The sequence below is a fragment of the Camelus bactrianus genome, chromosome 2 (genome assembly GCF_048773025.1).
Source record: "Camelus bactrianus isolate YW-2024 breed Bactrian camel chromosome 2, ASM4877302v1, whole genome shotgun sequence".
NCBI lineage: Eukaryota > Metazoa > Chordata > Mammalia > Artiodactyla > Camelidae > Camelus > Camelus bactrianus.
The window spans coordinates 34002081-34008649 of record NC_133540.1 but is presented as its reverse complement, the minus strand read 5'-3'; the positions used below and the strand labels follow the sequence as shown (position 1 = coordinate 34008649).

At 41.7% G+C, this 6569-nt stretch overlaps 1 long non-coding RNA gene across 1 annotated transcript in view; it reads left to right on the top strand.

Annotated features, from left to right (window-relative positions):
* Positions 1 to 6569, top strand: part of LOC123616712 (uncharacterized) — a 67276-nt gene that overhangs the window by 35876 nt on the left and 24831 nt on the right. The gene's annotated exons all lie outside the window — the stretch shown is intronic.

Here is a 6569-nt window from a genome sequence, read left to right as displayed (position 1 = left end):
GGAATTCTCAGTAGAAGCAGAGGGACAAAGTGAAAACACACACACGGACACAGAAACACACAAAACTGCTTTATTGCTCAGAAAGAGATGGAAAAACAGCAACAAAACAAAACAACAAAAACACTCGAGTAGGGAGCCATCAGCCAGGGAGCGGGTTGAGACAGCTCCAGCTCCCAGTTGGTTCTTTTACTGGAAGGCTCTGACACTGTGATCTCCCTTCTGATGCTGCCAGCCATCTTCTGCTACGGGCTCTTCCTCCCACGGAGCTCAGCCCTAAGACAGAAACTTTGGCGGGAAAAGAGAGAAGAAAGAAAGAGATACTGGGGTATGTCCTTGGGATTATGCAGCAGTTGTGGAAGATAAAACGTCTTATTGTATGGCTGTGTCCTGGGAACCAAGGGGCCAGCTGCCGGATAAGAGGAAGTGTCCTGTTTTTCAGCAGCCTGGCATCTTCTTTCCCTTGTTGATAACCAGCCAGGGCCAGTCAGCCTGTCTAATCACCTCTCCCAGCAGCAGCCAGGAGCCGCCCGGCTGGACAGCCAAGAGACAGACTGAAGGCCTGGGATGAGGGCCAGGCTGAGGGCGCTATTGCGGAACTAGGAACCTTCTCGTTTTTCACGTGGAGATCCTTGGCCAGGGTGAACGTGACTTCCTCCATAAGAAATAAATGTATGTGAGAACTGTAATTACCATCAGAGGGCTCTAAGGGCTGAAGACACTCTCCACCTCATGGCAAGTCATGCAGCGATGTAAGAATTCACGAGACACAAGAAATCTTTAACCCAAGTTAGAGTTTGAACTGAAAAGCTAGTGCCCACACAGCTACAGAGTGGTTTCTCTCCAAACACACCTCACTACGTAAGTGGGAATGAACGCCAAGGCAATACAGGTGAACACTCAAAACACCAAACAGACAGACAAACTCAAAACTTTGTTGCAAAGCAGGTTAAGATGAGAGGTATGGGCATCTGAGGAAGATCAGTTTGAAAGGGAGGCAGAGGAAAAACAACTGAATTCTACCTCAAACAGCTCAAATGGTGTTTGGCTACTCCACCTAAAACTTCTTACTTTTCTAAGATTTGTTTTTAAAAGTCTTCCCTGCTTGGCCCAGAAAATCAATTTGCGATGTTAGCTTATTTGTGAAATATGCTGTATTTATATTTTTACCCAAATATGGTTTTAAAAAGAACCGTTTCTGAAAATGATCTTTGCAGCTTTAGGAAGTTGAGCCACAGAGGAAAAAAAATTTACTAGGGAAAAGATGGAGATAAATGTTGGTTAACATGTCAGAGAAGGGGGGCCTGAGATGGAAGGCTGGATGGGGAGCTGAGATGCAGACTTGGAAGAGACTGAGGGGTCACAGAGGGGCATTTTGAGAGACAGTGCAAGATCGTCAAGCCTCAGAATCCTGGAGCCCCTCTGAAGGTCCTGCCAATGCATGCAAGGTAACTGTAGCAAAATTTACAGATAGTCAAATTTAACCAATATTTAGTAAACCAACAGCTTGCTTAAATTCAGTATTTGCTGCAGGGGGATATCAGCTTGGGCTGCAGACATTTTTCTCAACAGATAGCCAAATAAAGGAGATCTTTGGGATATTAATATGAGCAATAAAGAATATTCCACATGATTTTATATTTTAATGGGACAGCAACTAGCATGAGCCTTAAAAATGCAATTTCCCTTTGAAAATGGGTAAATAAATTAGGCATTATCCTCACAATGGACTTTTAGGCAGCTATTAAAATCATGATTTCAAAAAGAGTTGATATGGAGACTCAGGAGAAAATAGGTAAGTGGAAAACAGCAAGCTCCAAAATTGTATATACAAAAATGAACTCCTGTTTGAATCTTTTTTCCTCTGTGCTGTGTTACCACTGCCTGGGACACACTTGTGTGAAGTACGTGGCCTACTTCTATTCTGCTTAGGATCTCAGTTTAATAGTACTTCCTCCAGGAAGCCTTCCCTGACTTCCTCTATCTACATCAGAGGTCCCTGCTCTGCTCTCACAGTGTACACTGTTCCTCCCTTGTCATAAGACTTAGCATATTGCATTGCAGTCATTTTTGTGTCCCCACTGGACTATAAGTGCTAAGCAGGCCTGCCCTGTCTGTGGCTATCTCATTTGCCACTGAGTGCTTGGGGCACGGTTGACAATAAATATTTGTCAGATCAATAAGTACCAAGTGAATATTGCAGTGCAGAGGAAAGTAACCTCTCTCAGGCAGTCTTGGGGAACAGAAGCCACTTTTTAGATATAGATAGATAGATAGATAGATAGATAGATAGATAGATAGATAGATAGATAGATAATCTCCTATATCATATCTTAGCTTCAGGTTACCCCCTGTATGGAAGTCCCTTGCTAAGGGCAGGAAGGAGAAAAGGAAACTCAGCCTAAAATCCAGCTTCATATGCTCTTTAGCCTGAATTGATCAGCCTCTGAGAACACTTTTCTTCATGACACCTCGTGCTTTCCTGGACAATCTCTTCATTCATCATCCTTGAAGCTCCTGAAGTATTTACACACACTGGTTCATTTGTTATCCTGCACGGTCCCTTTTCTTGGATCTGTAGGTCCTGTGTCCATTGTTCTAGTTCCAGCATCTGGCAGAGTACCCTGGATGACCCCTAAGTGAAAATGAGGCCACAGGAAAGGAAGAGAGGCTTTGCTCTTGGTTACCTGGAAGGACTAGGTAGGTCCTAATACCTGGGGAGTGGCAACTGACCTGGGATCAAGGATGGGTTTGCAGCTCCCTTCAGGTTGACACTACCTGGTCTGATTAGACAGACAAAATCTGTAAGGCTCTGAGCATAGAAACTGGAGGTCAGACCCAGCATTACACACAGGGTGTGTGGAAGCAGAACTGTATGGTGCCCTCTAGTGGTGGATCTGCATAATGGAAGGAAAAATGTGAAACCTGAAAATGAAACGAAAATGTAGTAAGACATTGGAGTATGCTTTTCCCTTTCAGGCATGTCTCCAGTCTTTATATTCTTACTGAAGATACATGTTCAAGATTGCCATAAAATCCTACCTGTGAGATATATCATGCAAATGTGTCAGACAAATCTACCTATCTTTTGAGAATTTTGATTTTATGCCTTCAAACATAAAAACCTTATCCCATTCTTGGTACTGGATGTTCTTAGGCAATTTTTTCTTATTGTCATTTGTCAAGGAGAAGGACACCATTGGTCAAGGAGAAGAATGAATTAAATGTTGCAAACTAGGAAAGTCAACTTGATCTATCGGCCTCGCTCAGACTTGTTTCATGACAGAGCTGTTACTTTTTGTCAATTATTTATGCTCCATCTAGTTTAGGATCACCTTATTCCTGAAGATGGTTGCAGGCTAGTCTGGTCAGTCTGTGGAGAAGTCTGCTTTTCACGTTTCGTATGGAGGCTCAGGAAAGTTGAGACATGGTACTTGCACTGTTGGCCCCTTTGGTATCTTGTCACCTTGGAATCGCCAGTCTACTTCGCCAGGGTGGTTTAACTTCTTAACTTGACCTTCTTTTGTTATCTTATCATTTCAAAATTAAAACAAAATAAACATAAATTTAGACAAATCTGACCCTCAAAACAACCCTATTAGGGAGGCAGAATGATATTATCATTTTTCTCTGATAGGTTAGAAAACTAAGGGTGGATGAGAAATGGCAAATATATTCATTGATTTGATGAGGCCCCAAGTGTTTTTTAAATGTATTGATTTAGTTGCCAATATTTAAAAGGAAATATATTTTAATTAAACATCAGGACGAGATTTGATTAAAAAATCTGGCCCCTCTTAAACCAGAGGAAGATCTGTCAAGAGTGAGCTTGCATTTCTGCATGGTGATGGTCCACTGGAGCTGGGGATTGGCCATCCTGTGGGACAGTTAAGCTTTCTCATTAAAGTCCTACACCTGATGCTTGCTGCGGTTGCTGCACACAGCTTAGACTACGTTATCCTCTGCCAAAACCTCAGAACCACACTGTCTTGCAGCAGCATTGGCTCATTTCCTGCTCACAGTCCTTTTTGCGTGCGATGGCTGCAGGTCTCAGGAAGAAAGAGCAGCCCCTGTGTGGAATATGCTGTCCTTGTTGCTGAGGGAAAGGAAGAATGGCCGGATGGGACAATGGCTTTTAATGCTCAGACACCGCATATGCCGCTTTTGCTCATGTTCTACTGGCCACAGCAAATCAGAGGCCAAGCTGCCATCAATGGGGCAAGGAAGTATACCTCCTCCAAAGGAAAAGCCTGCAAGTCGTATGGCAATGGTGAGGATGTATAAAACACTTATAGGAGGGCCAGTGATAACTGAGAACAGTAATACAATCAACCACATTCATTGATACTCTCTGTCTAGCTCCTTTCTGCATTTGGGCTTGCAAATCCAGTTTAGACAGTTAGGAGACTGTTCAAGATCCTTTAGCTATGAGATTTCACCCAGGTCCTGGTTTCCTTTCTTTACAATTTTAACATAATGTGCTGTGTTTTGGAGGCATGCTAAATAACACTGAAGAAGTTGGAAACTCTCACTACGTGGTGAGTAGGCAGTGAACAACGGCTCCAGGCTGCCTCTAAGCCCATTGTATTATCCTCCTGGAATCAGGAATCATGTGTCGTCTTTCAGCTAAGGATTAAACAGGTCTATTTTGTTCTGCATCCGTTTAATGATGCAGCAAATGATTAGTGAACTCCTGCCAAGTGCTGGGGATACAACCTTCCGAAGTTCGAGTTTCCCTGCAGGAACTTACAGCTTACCTGGGAAACAAACACGAAAGAAGGCAGTTCTGGACACTATGGAGTGTCCAGGGCTGTGTGATAGTGGGCAAAGGGCACTCTGGGAGTACATGAGAGGCTCTTAACTCAAATACAGCGTTCTGGAAAGGCTTTCCAGAGAGAGCAATGAGACCTGGAGAGTGAGTAACCAGGTCAAGGGAGAAGAGGGCACATTCCAGGCAGAGAAGGCAGCAGGAGTAATGGTCTGGAATTGAGAGACAGCACTGTAGTAGTTTGCACAACTGTTTGAAATTCTAAGGACACACGATGTGCACGTTTGCACTTTGCAGTGTCTAGGAGGTCGGTTCACTCTGCCCGTTACCTTTGTAAACATGCAGTTGGCCCTGGTTCTCTACATGAAGAAATACTGGGGGTAGCTTATCCGCAAAAGATAAAGGATAAATATACAGTAAATTCTTACATTTAAAAAAGTTGAAGTATAGTTGATTTACAGGGTTGTGTTCGTTTCTGATGTACAGAACAGTGATCCTCTTACATTTATTTTTTATTGAAATGTAACACATACATTTGAAGTGTGCAGTTTGATGGAACAGTTATACACATACACGCACACACACACACATACACACGTGTGTGTGTGCGTGTGTGTAACCACTACTCAATTCAAGACATGGAAACTTTTCAACACTCCCACTGTTTCTTTCTTGCTTATTCCAGTCAATACCTATCCTGCGTTGAGGTAACAACTACTCTGATTTCCAACACTGTTTTTTTTTTAAATTTTATTTGTTTGTTTGTTTTAATGGAGGCACTGGGGATGCCATCCAGGACCTCATGCGTGCTAGGCATGCGCTCTACCGCTGAGCTATACCCTCCCCCTGATTTCTAACACTGTTGATTAGTTCCGTCTGGTCCTGCACTTCATAGAAGTTAAATGACATAGTATGAACTCTTTTGTGTCTGGAATTTTCCCCTTTAACCTGAAGTCTGAAAGGTTGACTCAGGCTGATTTTGCATGGAAAAGTAGATCTTCTATAGCACTGTGATTATCCAGCTGATTCAGCACCCTTTATTGAAAAGACCATTTTTTCTCAGCTTGGCGTTTCTTTATTGAGGGTAATGTGTGTTTTTGTCCTTTGGCTCCTTTAAAGGTTTTCTCTTTGCGTTAGATTTTCAAGAATTTTATTATATGTGTCTCTGTGATTTTCTTAGGGATCCGAGCTTCTTAAATTTGTCAGTTGATATTTTTAGCAGTTTCAGAAAATCCTGACCATTATCTTTCAAATATTGTTTCTCTGTTCCCTCTAGGGTTTTGATTATGCATACATTAGACTTTTAAACTATTACTCACACATGTGAGTTTTTCCCCATTCCCTTTTTTCGTACCATGCTTCAGTATTGGATTCTATCTAATGACCTTGGATAATCCTTCATCTGCTATGTTTAATCTGTTGTTAACTTTAGTCCTATATATAGTCCTGTATCATGAGTTCTTTGATGGTGATTTTGCATTTTTAATTCAGAATGCACGTTTAATTCTTTTATAGATCCCAATTCACAGTTGAAATTCTGCTTATTTTCATGTGTCCTGTGTACCTTTTACTCTGATTTCTTGAATGTACTAATCATAGTTATTCTAATGTCCTTGTCTGCTGACTGTAGTATCTAGACATTACCTATTTTTATTATGATAAAATATGCACAACATAAAATTTACCATTTTAGTAATTTTTAAGTTTACATTTGAATGGCATAATTAGGTGCATTCACATTGTTGTACAACCATCAGCTCTTATTTTTTTAAATGTTGATTATTTGCCACATTTTCCTGCCTCT